This window comes from Oncorhynchus clarkii, chromosome 12, assembly GCF_045791955.1.
Source record: "Oncorhynchus clarkii lewisi isolate Uvic-CL-2024 chromosome 12, UVic_Ocla_1.0, whole genome shotgun sequence".
Lineage (NCBI taxonomy): Eukaryota > Metazoa > Chordata > Actinopteri > Salmoniformes > Salmonidae > Oncorhynchus > Oncorhynchus clarkii.
The window spans coordinates 67626895-67649600 of NC_092158.1; positions in this window are offsets into that span (position 1 = coordinate 67626895).

A 22706-nucleotide genomic window follows, 5' to 3' on the forward strand; every position below is an offset into this window, starting at 1 on the left:
AAAATCCCCAAATATAAATACCAGTGCAGCCAAGATATACAAGTGATAGCCTCCGATCTGACAAAATGACACACTGCTCAACTCAGCTCTGCCATCGACCGATGTAGCATCCACAGTTACAACCAATAGGTGGAGCTAAAAGACCAATATATGGTCAAATTTCATCCGAATAGTTTGCAACGCAAAACTCCATAGCCTTTCAAAATGGATTTACAATTGTTCCACTGCACCGCACGCAAACACACACACACACACACTTAATAATTATTATGTTTTACGTTTTTATTTTATCTTTATTTAACTAGGCAAGTCAGTAAAGAACAAATTCTTATTTTCAATGACTGCCCAGGAACAGTGGGTTAACTGCTTTGTTCAGGGGCAGAATGACAGATTTTTACCTTGTCAGCTCGGGGATTCGATCTTGCAACCTTCCGGTTACTAGTCCAACGCTCTACCTGCCGCCCCGCTAACTGCCGAAATATTATTACACACATATACACTGAGTGTACAAAACGTTAAGAACCTGGTGAATCCAGATGAAAGCTATGATCCCTTATTGATCCACTTCAATCAGTGTAGATGAAGGGGAGGAAATAGGTTAAAGAATGATTTTTAAGCCTTGAGACAAACGAGACATGGATTGTCAAAAGATTGAGGTGCCTTTGAACGGGATGTGGTAGTATGTGCCAGGCGCACCGCTTTGTGTCAGAACTGCAACGCTGCTGGGTTTTTATGCTCAACAGTTTCCTTTGTGTATCAAGAATGGTCCACCACTCAAAGAACAACCAGCCAACTTGACACAACTGTGGGAAGCATTGGAGTCAACATGAGCCAGCATCCCTGTGGAACGCTTTCGACACCTTGAAGAGTCCATGCCCCGACGAAGTGAGGCTGTTCTGAAGGCAAAAGGGGGGAAGTTGTTTCTAATGTTTGGTATACTCAGTGTATAAAACAAATTAGGTTCTAATGAAATGTCCATATCAAGAATTGAAAAGACTGGAAAATGCTGTTCACAACATCATAAAAGTGTCTCATCAAAACAACATTTGAGCTTGATAAATCAAATGCATCAAAGGGATATTGTCATGTTCATTCAACAGTAGCATAAGCCACAAATTGCAAAGGAAAATGCATTTGGGCCTACCTTTACTTGTAAATGAAGTCCATTGGTCTGTCCTTCAGGATGAACCTCTCGGTGAGAACGCTGTAGAAGTCTTCTTTATTTCCTTTTGAGTTTGAAAGGTTTCTGTCTCGATTGACATGAGGGGCAAGGATGACAAAATAGTCAAACCTGGATTTCATTTGAACACTGAGATGGTCCAAAATGTCAAAAAACATTCCTTTCATTGGCTGTCTCCTTCGGATTGCTGTGTCTGTCAGTCCAAGTGTGGTGCATTTCTCCTCAAACCAATCATAGAAAGTGTCCAAGTCTTGTCTCAGGGCATCCACAAATGTTTTTGTATTGCTGATATGTACACAGCAGAACCCCATGTCCATTCTTTTATTCTGGAGAACACAAAATAGTGCATCATTTTCTCAGAAAATCTCACCATAGATGGGTGAAGGATTTGACCGTCAGGTATCATATCTGGAGACCATCAGCAGCATATCGTTGTCCTGATCGGATTATTTTTTTTGTCCCTTCCTCTGATGGTCAGGAAGGGCAGGTGTTGGTCTCCCTCTCTGAGTTTTCCTTGGAAATCCAACTTGGAATATTGTTTGAGGTCCAGTCCATTTGTCAGGTTGTTTTTGCTAGCTAGTTAGTTTCATTCAGTTCCAAGGATGCGAGCGTCAAATTATACCGACCAAAAACCTAAACACAACCTGTAACAATTTCTATGATTTTACTGAGTTGCAGTTCATATAAGGAAATCAATAAATTGAAATAAATTCACTAGGCCCGCATATTCAATGGATTTCACATGACTGGGCAGGGGCAAGGGCCCTGGGAGAGCATAGGCCTATTGCCGTGGAACTATTCAGCCAATAATATTTCTCAAATACCGGAGCATATGCGTTCAAATAGACTTTTATTACAACATAACAAAAGCCGAGCTGATTCATGAAGCAACTCCCTTTCCGATCTTCTTATACATTTTTCCTCCTTACGTCACATTAATAGTAACTCCTCTTAATGGCTCATCCCCTCAGGCATTTAGCCACCATTATCTTATTGCCTTGCACAAATTTTTAGTTTGGTTTCATATTAGGGCATGGAACCCGTAGAGCCACAGCAATAGTTCAAAAAGACAGACCTGTTCTCGACTAAGACAGGTGCATACATGTAGGACCCGAGCAACAGTCCTTTGTACTTTACAGAAATAACCAGATATGTCATCCTGCTAACTCCTCTGAAAGGGACACCCATGTTCTGGAGAAGAAAAAAAAACAATAGGTGTAACCATAGCATCAGTACAGAGTAGGCCATAACACAGTTACAGGAATAACCAGTTGTGTCCAACCTCTGGACATGTACATGTCTAATGGTGTCTAATGACCCAGAGCACATATAGAGTGCACCCATCTTACTAGCTCTTCTGTAAATAATAATGAACACACATGGTCTGCAAAATTCTCAATGCTATTCACTTGGGAGCCAGGCCCACCACTGTGGAACCAGGCCCAGCCAATCAGACAATCCCGAAGGTGAAGAAGCCAGATGTGGAGTTCCTGGGCTGGCATTGTTACACGTGGTCTATGGTTGTGATGCCGGTTTGACGTACTGCAAATTCTTTAAAACGACATTGGAGGCGGCTTATGGTGGCGAAACGAACATTAAATTATGTGGCAACAGCTCTGGTGGACATTCCTGCATTCAGCATGTCAATTGCACGCTCCCTCAAAACGTGAGGCATCTGTGGCAGTGTGTTTGTGCAACAAACTGCACATTTTAGTGGCCTTTTATTGTCCCCAGCACAAGGCGCACCCATGTAATGATCATGCTTTTTAATCAGCTTCTTGATATGCCACACCTGTCAGGTATGCGTCAATGGTTGTAAAGGAGTCAGGTGCAGGAGAGCAGATATGGTGTAGCTAACGGAACCTTTTATTTTGGCGAACCAAAAACACAGGGCAAAGTGAACAGGAAATAACAATACGGATGAACATAACACAGCGCATCAGACTAATGTGCGCAATACTTGAAACAGAATAAACAATACCACACAAAGACATGAGGGAAACAGAGGGTTAAATACAAAACACACAATGAGGGAAATGAGAACCAGGTGTGTGTGAAAACAAGACAAGACAAATTGAAAATTAAAAATGGATCGGCTATGGCTAGAAGACCGGCAACGTCGACCGCCGAGCACCGCACAAACAAGGAGAGGCAGTGACATCGACAGAAGTCGTGACAACACCTGCCAGGTGGATGGATTATCTTGGCAAAGGAGAAATGCTCACTTAAAGGGATTCAAACAAATTTGTGCTCAGAATTTGAGATAAATAACCTTTTTGTGCATATGAACATTTTCTGGGATATTTTATTTCAGCTCATGAAACATGGGACCAACACTTTACATTTTGCATTGATCTTTTTGTTCAGTATTTGTAGACATGTCCAAATGTGCAGACCTTACCCACACAATATGTTTAGGCAATGCGCAAAATATGAAATCGTCTCAATGCAACGAATGATGCTAGGCAAAGCAGCGCAGCTGATACTGACCCTGTTCATAGACAGTGACGAGTAGGGAATGGTCGCGTGCGTCAACGATTTGAATGGATGGGCATGCATACCCTGGAACCTTTCCTGAGGTCTTTGATGCAGTTTTAGGACATTTTTTATGAGCATAAAGACCACCAGAATCATTGAGAATGTAATTTTATTGTGTTAGATTACTACAGTGGATGCACTGTCTAGCCTGCCTATCCTGACTGCACGTCACGGTGCAGTCAGGACAAACTGAATTGGTCCACTCACACAGACAGCATCGTGAAGAAGGCGCAGCAGCGCCTCTTCAACCTCAGGAGGCTGAAGAAATTCGGCTTGTCACCAAAAGCACTCACAAACTTCTACAGATGCACAATCGAGAGCATCCTGGCGGGCTGTATCACCGCCTGGTATGGCAACTGCACCGCCCTCAACCGTAAGGCTCTCCAGAGGGTAGTGAGGTCTGCACAACGCATCACCGGGGGCAAACTACCTGCCCTCCAGGACACCTACACCACCCGATGTCACAGGAAGGCCATAAAGATCATCAAGGACATCAACCACCCGAGCCACTGCCTGTTCACCCCGCTATCATCCAGAAGGCGAGGTCAGTACAGGTGCATCAAAGCTGGGACCGAGAGACTGAAAAACAGCTTCTATCTCAAGGCCATCAGACTGTTAAACAGCCACCACTAACACTGAGTGGCTGCTGCCAACACACTGACACTGACTCAACTCCAGCCACTTTAATAATGGGAATTGATGGGAAATGATGTAAATATATCACTAGCCACTTTAAACAATGCTACCTTATATAAATGTTACTTACCCTACATTATTCATCTCATACGCATACGTATATACTGTACTCTATATCATCGACGGTATCCTTATGTAATACATGTATCACTAGCCACTTTATACTATACTATGCCACTTTGTTTACATACTCATCTCATTTGTACATACTGTACCCGATACCATCTACTGTATCTTGCCTATGCTGCTCTGTACCATCACTCATTCATATATCCTTATGTACATATTCTTTATCCCCTTACACTGTGTACAAGACAGTAGTTTTGGAATTGTTAGTTAGATTACTTGTTATTACTGCATTGTCGGAACTAGAAGCACAAGCATTTCGCTACACTCGCATTAACATCTGCTAACCATGTGTATGTGACAAATAAAATTTGATTTGATTTGATTTGATTTGATTTATATCCAATGCCTCAACATGGATAGTCAACAGAGTAAATGGAAAAGTTGAAGTGACAACGTTTGATCGCCACAATCATGTTCACGTCAGTCTCACTGTTCTGTCTTCAGCCCCCCTGCGTCGTTCCGCAAGCTGCCGTGTCTCCACTAGAGGAGGATCTTCCATCCACCTCTCAACCACAGGAGAAACCACACAAATGCTCCCGGCTTTGTGAGGACGTTTTCAGCCAACAACAGTTCTCCAACAAGGCCATGTAATTCACTTCACACTTTAACTAAAGGTCATTGTATTGCGTTCCATTTCATTGTGTTTCTTTCTAATAACTTGGCGTCAACAACATGTCTCTTAAATGTAATAAGTAAAGACTCATAAATGCATATACGAATGCTCATAGGCATTTTACCTCGGGAATAAGCTCCTCTTAATATCAGAATAACTTCCCCCTAATATCCATACAAGGTCCCCCAGTATCACCATAATGCCCCCATAACATCCCCATATCGTCCCCATAACACCCCTCTAATATTCCTATAATGTCCCCATAACATCCCCATAACACCCCTCTAATACTCCTATAATATCACCATAGCCTCACTACTGTTTCTTAATATAATGCCTTTGCCATGGCCCCTGGATAGTATTGTTAAAAGCCAATGAGAAAATGTTTCTGCAGTTATAGATTACAGCCACACGGGGGTGCCACCCCCTCATATTTGTCAGGGTCCTTGCACTGCAGGTGAAAACAATATTTACATTTTAGGTGACTGAGGGTCAGTGCGAACCTCTATAATAGAGTACAAATTATTGGGAAAGGTGAGGGGTCAACAACTGTGTTTAGTACTTCCACTTGACACTCCCTCTTACTGTAAAGGCAAGGCTAAACATGACCAGGGATGAGTTGATTAACTTTTTAAATTTAATTTATTTCACCAGGTAGGCTATTTACAAATGCGACCTGGCCAAGATAAAGCAAAGCAGTGTGACACAAACAACAACACAGAGTTACACATGGAATAAATAAACATACAGTCAATAGAAAAAGTATATTTTTATTTTACTAGGCAAGTCAGTTAAGAACAAATTCTTATTTTCAATGATGGCCTAGTAACTACCTGTTCAGAGGCAGAATGACAGATTTGTACCTTGTCAGCTTGGGGGTTTGAACTTGCAACCTTCTGGTTGCTAGTCCAACGCTCTAGCCACTAGGCTACCCTGCCACCCCCGCTATATACACCTTTATTTAACCACGTAGGCAAGTTGAGAACAAGTTCTCATTTACAATTGTGATCTGGCCAAGATAAAGCAAAGCAGTTCGACACATACAACGGCACAGAGTTACACATGGAGTAAAACAAACATACAGTCAATAATACAGTAGAAACAAGTCTATATACGATGTGAGCAAATGAGGTGAGATAAGGGAGGTAAAGGCAAAAAAAGGCCATGGTGGCTAAGAAAATACAATATAGCAAGTAAAAACTGGAATGGTAGATTTGCAGTGGAAGAATGTGCAAAGTAGAAATACAAATAATGGGGTGCAAAGGAGCAAAATAAATAAATAAAATAAATACAGTAGGGAAAGAGGTAGTTGTTTGGGCTAAATTATAGGTGGGTTATGTGCAGATGCAGTAATCTGTGAGCTGCTCTGACAGCTGGTGCTTAAAGCTAGTGAGGGAGATAAGTGTTTCCAGTTTCAGAGATTTTTGTAGTTCGTTCCAGTCATTGGCAGCAGAGAACTGGAAGGAGAGGCGGCCAAAGGAGGAATTGGCTTTGGGGGCGACCAGTGAAATATACCTGCTGGAGCGCATGCTACGGCTGGGTGCTGCTATGGTGACCAGTGAAAGGCAGGGTAGGATAGATATAGGTCTGTAGCAGTTTGGGTCAAGAGTGTCCCCCCCTTTGAAGAGGGGGATGACCGCAGCTGCTTTCCAATCTTTGGGAATCTCAGACGACACGAAAGAGAGGTTGAACAGGCAAGTAAAAGTAATAGTGGTGGCAACAATTTCGGCAGATAATTTTAGAAAGAAAGGGTCCAGATTGTCTAGATGATTTATAGGGATCCAGATTTTGCCGCTCTTTCAGAACATCAGCTATGTGGATTTGGGTGAGGGAGAAATGGGGGAGGTTTGGGCAAGTTGCTGTGGGGGGCGCAGGGCTGTTGACCGGGGTAGGGGTAACCAGGTGGAAAGCATGATCAGCCGTAGAAAAATGCTTATTGAAATTCTCAATTATCCCAGATTTATCGGTGGTGACAGTGTTTCCTAGCCTCAGTGCAGTGGGCAGCTGGGAGAAGATGCTCTTATTCTCCATGGACTTGACAGTGTCCCAGAACTTTTTGGAGTTTGTGCTACAGGATGCAAATTCTGTTTAAAAAAGCGAGCCTTTGCTTTCCTAACTGCCTGTATATTGGTTCCTAACTTCCCTGAAAAGTTGCATATTGCGGAGGCTATGCGATGCTAGTGCAGTACGCCACAGGATGTTTTTGTGCTGGTCAAGGGCAGTCAGGTCTGGAGTGAACCAAGGGCTATATCTGTTCCTGGTTCTACATTTTTTGAATGGGGTATGCTTATTTAAGATGGTGAGGAAAGCACTTTTAGAAAATATCCAGGCATCCTCTACTGACGGAATGAGGTCCATTTCCTTCCAGGATACCCAGGCCAGATCGATTAGAAAGGACTGCTCGCTGAAGTGTTTTAGGGAGCGTTTGACAGGCTAGTAATGAGGGGTGGTCGTTTGACCGCAGACCCATTACGGATGCAAGCAATGAGGCAGTGATCGCTGAGATCCTGGTTGAAGACAGTAGAGGTGTATTTGGAGGGCAGGTTGGTTAGGATGATATCTATGAGGGTGCCCGTAGGTTCATTGATCATTTGTGTGAGATTGAGGGCATCAATCTTAGATTGTAGGCTGGCCGGGGTGTTAAGCATGCCCCAGTTTAGGTCACCTAGCAGCACGAGCTCTGAAGATAGATGGGGGCAATCAATTCACATATGGTGTCCAGGGCACAGCTGGGGGCAGAAGGTGGTCTATAGCAAGTGCCAACGGTGAGAGACTTGTTTTTAGAAAGGTGTTTTTTTTAAAGTAGAAGCTCAAATTGTTTGGGCACAGACCTGGATAGTAAAACAGAACTCTGCAGGCTAACTCTGCAGTAGATTGCAACTCCGCCCCCTTTGGCAGTTCTTTTTTATCGGAAAATGTTATAGTTAGGGATAAAAATTGTCAGGGTTTTTGGTGGTCTTCCTAAGCCTGGATTCACACACAGCTAGGACATCCGTGTTGGCTGAGTGTGCTAAGGCAGTGAATAAAACAAACTTAGGGAGGAGGCTTCTAATGTTAACATGCAAGAAACCAAGGCTTTTACGGTTACAGAAGTCAACAAATGGGAGCGCCTGGAGAATGGGAGTGGAGCTAGGCACTGCAGGGCCTGATTAAACTCTACATCACCAGAGGAACAGAGGAGGAGTAGGATAAGGGCACGGCTAAAGGCTATCATGACTGGTCGTATAATACTTTCGGAACAGAGAGTAAAAGGAGCAGGTTTCTGGGCACAGTAGAATAGATTTAAGGCACAATGTACAGACAAAGGTATGGTAGGATGTGAATACAGTTGAGGTAAACCTATGCATTGAGTGACGATGAGAGATATATTGACTCTAGAAACATAATTTAAACCAGGTGAGGTCACCACGTGTGGGAGGTGGAACTAAAGGGTTAACTACGGTATGTTGAGCAGGGTTAGAGGCTCTACAGTGAAATAAGGCAATAATTACTAACCAAAACAGCGATGGACACGGCATATTGACATTAGTGCGAGGCATGCGTAGCCGGGTGATCATTGGGGTCCAGTGAGTGGCTTGGCGGGCCGGCGATTCAGGCAGCTAGCAAGCCGGGGATATCAAGCTAGCAGAAGGGCCTTAGAGGGAAGTCGCAACGGAAGAAGTTAGTTGTAGCCCCCTCGTGCTGTTGCGTTGGCAGACCAGTCGTTGTGGATCCGCAGGGCTCAGTGTGGTAAAAGGGTCCAGGCCAATTGGCAAAATAGGTATCGTGGCCAAAGAATTTGTCCGATGGGCCTCTTAAGCTAACAGTCCGATATGATCTAGTCAGCTAGCGGGCCACGGCAAGCAGATGTGCATTCAGGGGACGTCGTGACGGAGGAGCCAGTTGAAAAGCCCCCTCGGATGAATTACGTCGGTAGTCCAGTCGTGAAGGGTCGGCGGGGGTCCAGGCCAATTGGCAAAATAGTTATTGTAGCCCAAGGAGTGGCTGATGGACCTCTTCGGCCAACCGGGAGATGGGCCTAGCAAAGGCTAGCTCCAGGCTAATTGGCTCTTGCTTTGGGACAGAGACGTTAGCCAGGAGTGGCCACTCCGATAGCTAGCAGCTGCGATGATCCAAGTGAAAAAGTTCAGAGCTTGCTGTAGGTGTCCGGAGATATGGAGAAAAATAAGTCCGATTTGCTCTGGTTTGAGTCGCGCTGTGCAGACTGGTGAGAGTTGCCCGGGCTAAAGGTAGCTGATGACCGCTAGCATTGGCTAGCTGACTACTAGCTAGTAGCTAGTTAGCTGGCTAGCTAATGTTATGAAAATAGCAGATCCATACCACATTGGGTGAGGCAGATTGCAGGAGAGTATGTTGAAGTTGAGGTTAAGAAAAATATTGAAAATATATGCGAAGAAAAAATACATAAAAAGATATATACACAAAATAAACACGGGACACGACAAGACAAGGACAAAAGACGTCTGACTGCTACGCCATGAGAAACAACTTGAATAATAAACACTTTTGATAATCAACGCTTGCAATACCTATGCTCAGATTTACTTTTGCTGTCAATTAAGTGTAAATCACTAGAAACATTTCCAAACGCAATTAGTAATAAATTACCCATAGGACCTGATGTAATGTACATGTACAGTATGAAGTGTATGTGTTGAAGATATTGGATTTAATTATGGGTGCTATTCATACTGCATTCCCTTGAATGGTGAACATTTCATTAAAATCAATCTGAATTCTTATTAACACCCAAATCAAGTCAACAGGACTGACTGTTCCCACCTACTAACAACCTGCTCCTGTCTCTCCCTACAACTTGTTGAGAAGGCAAAGGAACAATTATGTCATATGAAGAGTACATTGTTTTTCCTATCCCTGTTGGTATAAGCACATGACCAAATTAATTTTCCCCTGGTGGGATAATAAATTTGATCTGAAACTAAATCTGGTGTGTTTTCTTTCCCTGGCTAACTACGATAGGCTACAAGGCTCAGATGCCACTTTTAGCACACAACACATCCTGCACATGACTCCACGTGGAGTGATATGGTACTGGTATTCTGTAACAGTGTAGCTGTCGGCATAGTGACAAAGTGACGTGCATCTTTGAGGTCATCGGTGTCCCAGCCCACTGGGTGAAAGGGACACATGCTTTGTGTTTCAGGCAGCACGGGTATACCGTTGGCACACCTCGTGGGGCCTTCTGAAAAATTCCCTTGACAAGTTGATAGAGCATTGCAGTAGACACTTGTCGACAAGCCTTATGTAGAGTGGTGGAAAGAATCAGGGAACATCATTCCATTGCTACTGTCCTTACAGCACAGACCTGGTAGTTTCCAGAGATTTTCTTATGTCAAGAGGCAAGTACGGGACCCAATGCTGTATTCCTGGAAACCCTTTGCTTTTCCTGTCAACCTGTCAAGGAAGTGATATTTATGTCAATGTATCTTTGAATCCACCCTAAGGGTTACTTAAATACTCTTTGTCGGCAAAGTCCCAGATGAAATGGCTGCATACAATAATATGATAGTGACTTACCATCAAGCTGCCAGGAATAGATACTTCAATAGATACTTTTCCTTTAACTGATATGTAAAATTGTGATAGCCGGTGTAATTAACCAGACTCATCTCCTAAAAAAACAGCTGTCCTTTTTAGCACAGGGCCCAAAGGGAAGTGTTAGCCTCATTTGGTATGGACAGTCTTTATTTAAAAATCATCACTTTAAAGCTAAATAATAGGCATGAGAGACATGCCATTACACTCAACAGATATCACCAAAGCAGCCCTACTTTCTTTCACTGAGCTTGCAATGAATACCATTGGATAATAATTAAATGTTGTTATAGTCTAGTGCAACGATTCCTCAAATCCATGCCTAAATCAATATCAAATCAAACCAAATCAAATGTTATTTGTCACATACACATGGTTAGCAGATGTTAATGCGAGTGTAGCGAAATGCTTGTGCTTCTAGTTCCAACAATGCAGTAATAACCAACGAATAATCTAACCTAACAATATCACAACAGCTAACTTATACACACAAGTGTAAAGGGATGTTACCACTCGGATAGCAGCTAGCTAGCTGCGATGATCCAGGTGAAAAGGTTCAGAGCTTGCTGTAGGTATCCGGAGATATGGAGAAAAATAAGTCAGATTTTCTCTGGTTTAAGTCGCGCTGTGCAGACTGGTGAGAGTTGTCCGGGCTAAAGGTAGCTAATGACCGCTAGCATTGGCTAGCTGACTACTAGCTAGTAGCTAGTTAGCTGGCTAGCTCCTGTTGGGGGTTCCGATTCAAAGTTAAGAAAATAGCAGATCCATACCACATTGGGTGAGGCAGATTGCAGGAGAGTATGTTGAAGTTGAGGATAAGAAAAATATCAAAAATATATGCGTTGAAAAAAGATATAAAAAGATATATACACAAAATAAACACGGGACACGACAAGACAAGGACAAAAGACGTCTGACTGCTACGCCATGAGAAACAACTTGAATAATAAACACTTTTGATAATCAACGCTTGCAATTACTTATGCTCAGATTTACTTTTGCTGTCAATTAAGTGTAAATCACTAGAAACATTTCCAAACGCAATTAGTAATAAATTACCCATAGGACCTGATGTAATGTACATGTACTGTATGAAGTGTATGTGTTGAAGGTATTGGATTTAATTATGGGTGCTAATTCATACTGCATTCCCTTGAATGGTGAACATTTCATTAAAATCAATCTGAATTCTTATTAACACCCAAATCAAGTCAACAGGACTGACTGTTCCCACCTACTAACAACCTGCTCCTGTCTCTCCCTACAACTTGTTGAGAAGGCAAAGGAACAATTATGTCATATGAAGAGTACATTGTTTTTCCTATCCCTGTTGGTATAAGCACATGACCAAATTAATTTTCCCCTGGTGGGATAATAAAGTTGATCTGAAACTAAATCTGGTGTGTTTTCTTTGCCTGGCTAACTACGATAGGCTACAAGGCTCAGATGCCACTTTTAGCACACAACACATCCTGCACATGACTCCACGTGGAGTGATATGGTACTGGTATTCTGTTACAGTGTAGCTGTCGGCATAGTGACAAAGTGACGTGCATCTTTGAGGTCATCGGTGTCCCAGCCCACTGGGTGAAAGGGACACATGATTTGTGTTTTGGGCAGCACGGGTATACCGTTGGCACACCTCGTGGGGCCTTCTGAAAAATTCCCTTGACAAGTTGGTAGAGCATTGCAGTAAACACTTGTCGACAAGCCTTATGTAGAGTGGTGGAAAGAATCAGGGAACATCATTCCATTGCTACTGTCCTTAGAGCACAGACCTGGTAGTTTCCAGAGATTTTCTTATGTCAAGAGGCAAGTACGGGACCCAATGCTGTATTCCTGGAAACCCTTTGCTTTTCCTGTCAACCTGTCAAGGAAGTTATATTTATGTCAATGTATCTTTGAATCCACCCAAAGGGTTACTTAAATACTCTTTGTCGGCAAAGTCCCAGATGAAATGGCTGCATACAATAATATGATAGTGACTTACCATCAAGCTGCCAGGAATAGATACTTCAATAGATACTTTTCCTTTAACTGATATGTAAAATTGTGATAGCCGGTGTAATTAACCAGACTCATCTCCTAAAAAAACAGCTGTCCTTTTTAGCACAGGGCCCAAAGGGAAGTGTTAGCCTCATTTGGCATGGACAGTCTTTATTTAAAAATCATCACTTTAAAGCTAAATAATAGGCATGAGAGACATGCCATTACACTCAACAGATATCACCAAAGCAGCCCTACTTTCATTCACTGAGCTTGCAATGAATACCATTGGATAATAATTAAATGTTGTTCTAGTCTAGTGCAACGATTCCTCAAATCCATGCCTAAATCAATATCAAATCAAATCAAATCTTATTTGTCACATACGCATGGTTAGCAGATGTTAATGCGAGTGTAGCGAAATGCTTGTGCTTCTTGTTCCGACAATGCAGTAATAACTAACGAATAATCTAACCTAACAATTTCTCAACAGCTAATTCATGCACACAAGTGTAAAGGGATGAATAATATGTACATAAAGATATATGAATGAGTGATGGTACAGAACGGCATTGGCAAGATGCAGTAGATGGTATAGAGCACAGTATTTACATATGAGATGAGTAATGTAGGGTATGTAAACATATTAAGTGGCATTGTTTAAAGTGGCTAGTGATAGATGTATTACATAAAGACGACAAGATGCAGTAGGTGGTATAGAGTACAGTACATACATATGAGATGAGTAATGTAGGGTATGTAAACATTATATTGTGGCACTGTTTAAAGTGGCTAGTGACACATTTTTTTAAATCAATTTTTCCATTATTAAAGTGGCTGGAGTTGAGTCAGTATGTTGGCAGCAGCCACTCAATGTTAGTGGTGGCTGTTTAACAGTCTGATGGCCTTGAGATAGAAGCTGTTTTTCAGTCTCTCGGTCCCAGCTTTGATGCTCCTGTAGTGACCTCGCCTTCTGGATGATAGTGGGGTGAACAGGCAGTGGCTCAGGTGGTTGCTGTCCTTGATGATCTTTATGGCCTTCCTGTGACATCGGGTGGTGTAGGTGTCCTGGAGGGCAGGTAGTTTGCCCCCGGTGATGCGTTGTGCAGTCCTCACTACCCACTGGAGAGCCTTACGGTTGTGGGCGGAGCAGTTGCAGTACCAGGCGGTGATACAGCTTGATAGGATGCTCTCGATTGTGCATCTGTAAAGGTTTGTGAGTGCTTTTGGTGACAAGCCACATTTCTTCAGCCTCCTGAGGTTGAAGAGGCGCTTCTGCGCCTTCTTCACCACGCTGTCTGTGTGGGTGGACCAATTCAGTTTGTCCGTGATGTGCACGCCAAGGAACTTAAAACTCTCTACCCTCTCCACTACTGTCCCGTCGATGTGGATTGGGGGGGTCGATGTGGATAGGCTCTATTAAATCAAATCAAATCAAATTTTATTTGTCACATACACATGGTTAGCAGATGTTAATGCGAGTGTAGCGAAATGCTTGTGCTTCTAGTTCCGACAATGCAGTAATAACCAACAAGTAATCTAGCTAACAATTCCAAAACTACTACCTTATAGACACAAGTGTAAGGGGATAAAGAATATGTACATAAAGATATATGAATGAGTGATGGTACAGAGCGGCATAGGCAAGATACAGTAGATGGTATTGAGTACAGTATATACATATGAGATGAGTATGTAAACAAAGTGGCATAGTTAAAGTGGCTAGTGATACATGTATTACATAAAGATGCAGTAGATGATATAGAGTACAGTATATACATATACATATGAGATGAACAATGTAGGGTATGTAAACATTATATTAGGTAGCATTGTTTAAATTGGCTAGTGATATATTTTACATAATTTCCCATCAATTCCCATTATTAAAGTGGCTGGAGTTGAGTCAGTGTGTTGGCAGCAGACACTCAATGTTAGTGGTGGCTGTTTAACAGTCTGATGGCCTTGAGATAGAAGCTGTTTTTCAGTCTCTCGGTCCCAGCTTTGATGCACCTGTACTGACCTCGCCTTCTGGATGATAGCGGGGTGAACAGGCAGTGGCTCGGGTGGTTGTTGTCCTTGATGATCTTTATGGCCTTCCTGTGACATCGGGTAGTGTAGGTGTCCTGGAGGGCAGGTAGTTTGCCCCCGGTGATGAGTTGTGCAGACCTCACTACCCTCTGGAGAGCCTTACGGTTGTGGGCGGAGCAGTTGCCGTACCAGCCCGACAGGATGCTCTCGATTGTGCATCTGTAGAAGTTTGTGAGTGCTTTTGGTGACAAGCCGAATTTCTTCAGCCTCCTGAGGTTGAAGAGGCGCTGCTGCGCCTTCTTCACGATGCTGTCTGTGTGGGTGGACCAATTCAGTTTGTCTGTGATGTGTACGCCGAGGAACTTAAAACTTACTACCCTCTCCACTACTGTTCCATCGATGTGGATAGGGGGGTGTTCCCTCTGCTGGTTAGTAGGTCGGAGAACTGCACCTACTAATGAAGCTACACAATCTCTTTACAGACAAAAATGATTCATGCTTTTAGCTGTTATCTTTTCATAGAGATAAGAAGGGAGAGGTAGATGTATCATTGCAGCATCCATTGGCATAACTTTTGAATAACACAATTGTAAAAGGATTTACTTCCTGTGGGGAAGCAAGTGGGAGGGGCTGAGGAGGGAAGTGGCCAAGAGGCCCAGGTCCAAGGGGGGGAAAGGCTTGCCTGACCGCTACTTGTTCCTGGGCAGCCGCTACACAGCGTTAAATCTCACTCTTGCCACCTCCCCGGTCAACAACAAGACCCAGGCCCTCGCACGGTTCTGGCTGGGATCTTACCTCAGAACCCTGAGGCTGATCCCAGTCGACCAGCGAGTCTCTTTCCTGCTCCCCACACACTACGTCCAGCTCCAGAAGTTTTTAAGACATTTTAAACTGGAAAAAGAAGCAGTCACGGTTTTAACTAAACACCGCTCTCTTCTCTCTCTTGTGCAGGAGCGGGAACCAGTGGGCCCAGTTTGCGGGCTTGCTATAGGCGAGCCCATAATGGTTTGGCGTAACGTGGCCCATCCTGCTCTCCTGAATCGGCACCGGGACCTGTCCTGGATGGTCGCCCACGAGATCCTCTCGGTCAGGGCCGTTATGCACTCCCGGGGCATGGCGAGCATATCCGCGTGCCCCTGACCAAGCTGCGGCCAAGAGGAGTCAGTGAGGCACTTGCTCTGGGAGTGCAGAGCCGCCAGGGACCTGTGGAGGAAGCAGGAAGCAGGCCCCCTGATCTCCCCGTGTCTGCCGGCAGGGGAGGACGTAACGCCCCAGCTCATGCTGTATGGAGTGGGCCGAAGGCCTATTCCCCTGAAGGCCTTCACCAAGCTCTGGCCCACTCTCACTGTGGTCCTCCCGCAACCTGCTGGTAGAGAAAAGAGTATAGACCACCCCACAGGCAGTGGCCATGGTAGCCACGGAAGCCCTGGTGTGGTACAGAAGAAAGGGGTCCTCGAACCCAAGCGAAGGGTCCCCCACAACAACCAAGGTCCCGGCGGCCGCGGTCTGACAGCGCTGCGGTGCATAGGGCGATGCGCCTAGGGGAGGGATCTAATCTGGGCCCCGAAGAACGAGACGGGAATTGATTCGGAAGAGGAAGAGGAAGCGCGTTTGATAAGGACTCTCCCCGCTCCTGTACAAAGGACCAAAGACAGCTTTTTAAAAGTTTTTTTACATGTTTTCATGTCTTATAAATGTTTTACTTTTGTTAAATCATTTGTACACATTTGAAATGGCTTTTACAGAATTTATGTTTTTACAAAGAAAAGTACTTTTATTCATGTTTGTTTCTGTAGTTTTTAACAAATGTAAATGTAATATATATATGCGGTGTTTTATGCTTTTATGCCGTTTTTATGTGTATAAAATGATGCACAAAAATATATATCAGCTGTTTTTAAAGGAAATGTAACAATAAAACTTTTGAAAAAAAATTGTAAAAAGGATTTGAAGGTACAGTTGAAGTTTGAAGTTTACATACACTTACGTTGGAGTCATTAAAACTTGTTTTTCAACCACTCCACAAATTTCTTGTTAACAAACTGTAGGTTTGGCAAGTCGGTTAAGACATCTACTTTGTGCATGACACAAGTCATTTTTCCAACAATTGTTTACAGACAGATTATTTCACTTTTAATTCACTGTATCACAATTCCAGTGGGTCAGAAGTTTACATACACTAAGTTGACTGTACATTTAAACAGCTTGGAAAATTCCAGAAAATGATGTCATGGCTTTAGAAGCTTCTGACATCATTTGAGTCAATTGGAGGTGTACCTGTGGATGTATTTCATGGACTACCTTCAAACTCAGTGCCTCTTTGCTTGACATCATGGGAAAATCAAAAGAAATCAGCCAAGACCTCAGACAACAACTGTAGACCTCCACAAGTCTGGTTCATCCTTGAGAGCAATTTCCAAACACATCTGTACCACATCTGTACAAATAATAGTATGCAAGTATAAACACCATGAGACCACGCAGCCGTCATACCGCTCAGGAAGGAGACGCATTCTGTCTCCTAGAGATGAACGTACTTTGGTGGGAAAAGTGCAAATCAATCCCAGAACAACAGCAAAGTACCTTGTGAAGATGCTGGAGGAAACAGATACAAAAGTATCTATATCCACAGTAAAACTATATCGAAATAACGTGAAAGGTCACTCAGCAAGGAAGAAGCCACTGCTCCAAAACCGCCATAAAAAAGCCAGACTATTATTTGCAACTGCACATGGGGACAAAGATCGTACTTTTTGGAGAAATGTCCTCTGGTCTGATGAAACAAACATTGAACTGTTTGGTCATAATAACCATCGTTATGTTTGGAGGTAAAGGGGGAAGCTTGCAAGCCGAAGAACACCATCCCAACCGTGAATCACGGGGGTGGCAGCATCATGTTTTGGGGGTGCTTTGCTGAAGGAGGGACTGGTGCACTTCGCAAAATTGATGGCATCATGATAAGGACAATTGTGTGGATATATTGAAGCAACATCTCAAGACATCAGTCAGGAAGTTAAAGCTTGGTCGCAAATGGGTCTTCCAAATGGACAATGATCCCAAGCATACTTCCAAAGTTGTGGCAAAATGGATTAAGGACAACAAAGTCAAGGTATTGGAGTGGCCATCACAAAGCCCCGACCTCAATCCCATAGAACATTTGTGGGCAGAACTGAAAAAGCGTGTGTGAGCAAGGAGGCCTACATACCGGACTCAGTTCCACCAGCTCTGTCAGGAGGAATGGGCCAAAATTCACCCAACTTATTGTGGGATGCTTGTGGAAGGCTACCCGAAACGTTTGACCCAAGTTAAACAATTTAAAGGCAATGGTACCAAATACTAATTGTGTGTATGTAAACTTCTGACCCACTGGGAATGTGATGAAAGAAATAAAAGCTGAAATAAATAATTCTCTCTACTTCTATTTTGACATTTCACATTATCAGAATAAAGGGGTGATCCTAACTGACCTAAGCCAGGGAATCTTTACTAGGATTAAATGTCAGGAATTGTGAAAAATTGAGTTTAAATGTATTTGGCTAAGGTGTATGTAAACGTCCTACTTCAACTGTATATATTCAAGATGTTAAATCATATAAATATAATCTGTACATACATAAAACGATATAAAATATTGAAGTTTAAAGCAATTCCACTGGGTCAAACTACGGTAAGAAGAGTAATTGGCTTACTTATCAAGAACCAATGAATAATAATACAAGAACAGCAAGCATGTACATTTTAAACCCAACAACAAGCATGTACAGTTTAAACCCAACAACAAGCATGTACATTTTAAACCCAACAACAATCATGTACAGTTTAAAGCCAAACAACAAGCATGTACAGTTTAAACACAACAACAAGCATGTACGGTTTAAACCCAACAACAAGCAAATACAGTTTATACCCAACAACAAGCATGTACAGTTTAAACCCAACAACAAGCATGTACAGTTAAACCTGTCTGGCTTCTTAAGTAAGAAGGGTTAGCTAGCCCTACTGTTGGCTGTACTTATCAACACCAACAGGTTCAAGGGAGTTCATTACCTCCTCCACACTGATCCTCAACACGGGGGCCCCACAAGGGTGCGTCCTTAGTCCCTTCCTGTACTCCCTGTATACCCACGACTGCGTGGCCTCACACAGTTCCAACTCCATCATCAAGTTCACTGACAACAGTAGTAGGGGTGGCAGTTAGCCTTGTGGTTAGAGCGTTGGGCCAGTAACCGAAAGGTTGCTGGATCGAATCCCCGAGGTGACAAGGTAAAAATATGTAGTTCTGCCCCTGAACAAGGCAGTTAACCCACTGTTCCCCGGTAGGCTGTGTTCGTAAATAAGAATTTGTTCTCATCTGACTTGCCTAGTTAAATAAAGGTTCATTTAAAATTAAAAAAGTAGACCTGATTACCAACAATGATGAGGTGCCCTACAGAGAGAAGGTAGGCACTCTGACTGCGTGGTGCCAGGTAAGCAACCTCTCCCTCAATATCTGCAAAACAGGAGCTGATTGTGGACTTCAGGAGGAACCAGGTTGGGCATGCCCCCATCATCATCAAGTGGGCCGGACACTGTGGTGAAGAAGGCACGGCAGCAACTCTTCAACCTGAAGAAATGTCACCTGTCCCCAAGGGCCCTCACACTGTTTGACAGAAGCAACATTGAGAGCATACTTGAGCATACTTGTTGTCAAGGCTGTACAGAGGGTGGTACACTCAACCAAACGCATGCCCCCATCCTCCTACAACACCAGGTGTCGCAGGAAGATCATCAAGAACCTCAGGTACCTGAGCCATGACCTGTTCTCCCGCTTCCATCACTCAGATGTGGGCAGTATAGGAGTATCAAGGCAAAAACTGTCCCCCCACTTGCTGCTCCCCCTATGGATATTCTACCCCCCCCCCCCCCCCCCTACCATTGTTATAGCTGTAAATAAATATTATATTTTTGTAATCTTTCTTCATTCACTTCTCACTCCCCCCGACCCCCCACTGCTTCCCATATGACCATTCTACACCGCAACAGTTGTACATTTGTATATATAATTGTATTTTTTTCTCCTTCTTAACCTGCACTGTTAGAGCTCGGAGCATAAGAATTGTACTGTACCTTGCGATTACATCTGCGACCCTGTGCACATGACTAATAAACTCATCTAATCAAATCTAATGTGTACAGTATGTGTTTTAGTTATGTCACATCCAGGTCACTACTCACAGGAAGTTGTGTTTTTTGCATTATGGGGCGAGATAGGCTACTGTAGATAGAAGTCTTGTTGAACTTTGGGTTTAAATAAACAGTGATGCTAGCCCCAATAATATCCACCACACCCAATCACGTCGCTCACACGTACAGACTTGTTTACCACCTGGGTACATAGTTAGGCTCCATGAAGTCAGGGACACAATCATAAACGCTGATACTGATCTTAAAGACCAGATGCTCAAGCAGTCAGACAACACAAGTGTATATAAACAACGAGATGCACATATTGATGCAGTCTGTGAGGCATGCCATCGTGTAATTTAGTGTTGACGAAAAGAGTTCACTGACACACACACTGTCCGGAGTCAGAGAACATGCAGCTCTATTCCTTCCTTTTTTTGTGTGCGTGCTCAGCAAATAGCCTTTGCCGAGTCATCAGCAGCTGACACTAGGCTGCCCAGCGCCCCAGGCGCAGGTTAGCGTTCTTCATCAAAAATCTTGTTTTGGAGGCAACTCTTCAGAGTGGTACTAGTTTTTTTCCCACTCATCAATCTACACACAATGTCCCATACTGACAAAGTAAAAACAGGTTTTAAGACATTCTAGTTAATTTATAAAAATAAAACCTGGAATATCACATTTACATAAGCATTCAGATACTTTACTCAGTACTTTGTTGAAGCACCTTTAGAAGCGATTGCAGCCTCAAATCTTTTTGAGTATGAACCTTCACCCCAGTCTGAGGTCCTAAGCACTCTGGAGCAGGTTTTCGTCAAGGATCTCTCTGTAATTTGCTCCGTTTATCTTTCCCTCGATCCTGACTAGTTTCCCAGTCCCTGCCACTGAAAAATATCCCCACAGCATGATGCTGCCACAACCATGCTTCACTGTAGGAATGGTGCCAGGTTACCTCCAGACGTGGCGCTTGGCATTCAGGCTAAAGAGTTTAATCTTGGTTTCATCAGACTAGTGAATCTAACCCGGAAGCTTGTAAGAAATCCTGCTTAGACGAACCATCAAACAGGCAAAGAGTCAATACAGGACTAAGATCGAATCGTACTACACCGGATTTGACTCTCGTCAGATGTGGCAGTGCTTGTGTAACGGATGTGAAATAGCTAGCTAGTTAGCGGTGGTGCGCGCTAAATAGCGTTTCAATCGGTGACGTCACTTGCTTTGAGACCTTGAAGTAGTGGTTCCCCTTGCTCTGCAAGGGCCGCGGCTTTTGTGGAGCGATGGGTAACGATGCTTCGTGGGTGACTGTTGTTGATGTGTGCAGAGGGTCCCTGGTTCGCACCCGGGTATGGGCGAGGGACGGTTTAAAGTTATACTGTTACACTTGCAAACTGTTACAGACTACAAAGGGAAGCACAGCCGAGAGCTGCCCAGTGACACGAGCCTACCAGACGAGCTAAAGTACTTCTATGCTCGCTTCGAGGCAAATAACACTGAAACATGCATGAGAGCACCAGCTGTTCCCGAAGACTGTGTGATCACGATCTCCGCCGTCGATGTGAGTAAGACCGTTAAACAGGTTAACATTCACAAGGCCGCAGGGCCAGATGGATTACCAGGACGTGTACTGCGAGCATGAGCTGACCAACTGGTAAGTGTCTTCACTGACATTTTCAAACTCTCCCTGTCTGAGTCTGTAATACCAACATGTTTCAAGCAGACCACCATAGTCCCTGTGCCCAAGAACAGATTTGAATCGTGTTCCTCATGGTCTGAGTGTCCTTTAGGTACCTTTTGGCAAACTCCAAGCGGTCTGTCATGTGTCTTTTTACTGAGGAGTGGTTCTGTCTGGCCAATCTACCATAAAGGCCTGATTGGTCGAGTGCTGCAGAGATGCTTGTCCTTCTGGAAGGTTCTCCCATCTCCACAGAGGAACTCTGGAGCTCTGTCAGAGTGACCATTGGGTTCTTGGTCACATCCCTGACCAAGGCTCTTCTCCCCCGATTGCTCAGTTTGGCTGGGAGGCCAGCTCTAGGAAGATTCTTGGTGGTTCCAAATTTCTTCCATTTAAGAATGATGGAGGCCACTATGTTCTTGGGGACCTTCAATGCTGCAAAATTGTGTTGGTACCCTTCCCCAGATCTGTGCCTCGACAATCCTTTCTCTGAGCTCTACCGCCAATTCCTTCGACCTCATGGCTTGGTTTTTTGCTCTGACATGCATCGTTAACTGTGGGACCTTATATAGACAGGTGTGTGCCTTTCCAAATAATTTCCAATCAGTTGGATTTACCACAGATAGACTCCAATCCAGTTGTCGAAACATCTCAAGGATATTCAATGGAAACATTTGCAAAAATGTCTAAACACTGTGGTGGGGTTTTGTTATGGGATATTGTGTGTAGATTGATGAGGAAAAATTTTAATTTAATCAACTTTAGAATAAGGCTGTAACGTAACAAAATGTGGAAAAAGTCATGGTCCATTTCTGAATGGAAATTATCAGGTGGTGCATTACCCTCAGCACCCCCTTCTTCCCGCAGCTATGTCCTCACCTTAGAGTCATATTGCAGTATGGATTGTATATTCATATGAAGCAATCAATAAGATTTTACATGGCACACAGCTGAAAGGTCATAAATGTCTTTTGGCATTTTGTCATCAGAAGTTCATCAAGATGTTATCGAAATGTGGTCAACCCATTGAAATAACCTTACGAAACTCAACCTGCATGGAATACGGCTCAACCATTTAAGTGTGGGGCCTTTACTGTCCAGATATAGTTTACTACTTTGGGACACCCACCACTCAGTCATTCTCT